The sequence below is a fragment of the Myotis davidii genome, unplaced genomic scaffold (genome assembly GCF_000327345.1).
Source record: "Myotis davidii unplaced genomic scaffold, ASM32734v1 scaffold108, whole genome shotgun sequence".
Lineage (NCBI taxonomy): Eukaryota > Metazoa > Chordata > Mammalia > Chiroptera > Vespertilionidae > Myotis > Myotis davidii.
The window spans coordinates 2,512,731-2,513,153 of record NW_006299260.1 but is presented as its reverse complement, the minus strand read 5'-3'; positions in this window follow the sequence as shown (position 1 = coordinate 2,513,153).

The following is a 423-nucleotide window of genomic DNA, read 5'->3' as shown; positions in this document are numbered from 1 at the left end:
TTTCCCTAATTTCAAGTATTTTTAGCCCCCATTTTCAGAAGGAGAGGTTTGGGGCATTTATTGGGCTAAACTCTTAGAAATGGGTATTTATGTAGACAAATTATAACTCATGAATTATATGAAATATGACTGAGCAATAGTTTTTCATTGCAATAGCAGTTACTACATTCTGCATTCTTGTGAATTTGAATCTTCTACTATCAGACCACACACATTTTTTGCATGTGTGCCAGTAATCAAAACTGAGCAACTCTAAGGTGTACAATTAATTTAAAAAGGAAAATGATGATTGTCTACTAACTGTATTTAAAAATATGTTTGAAGACTTCCCATTTCCTTATAAGACACTATCTTCTCTCACTTCTCACATAGTTGGATTAACAGTTCTCTCTAAGTTCCCTGGGTGTACATACTACCAAGCTC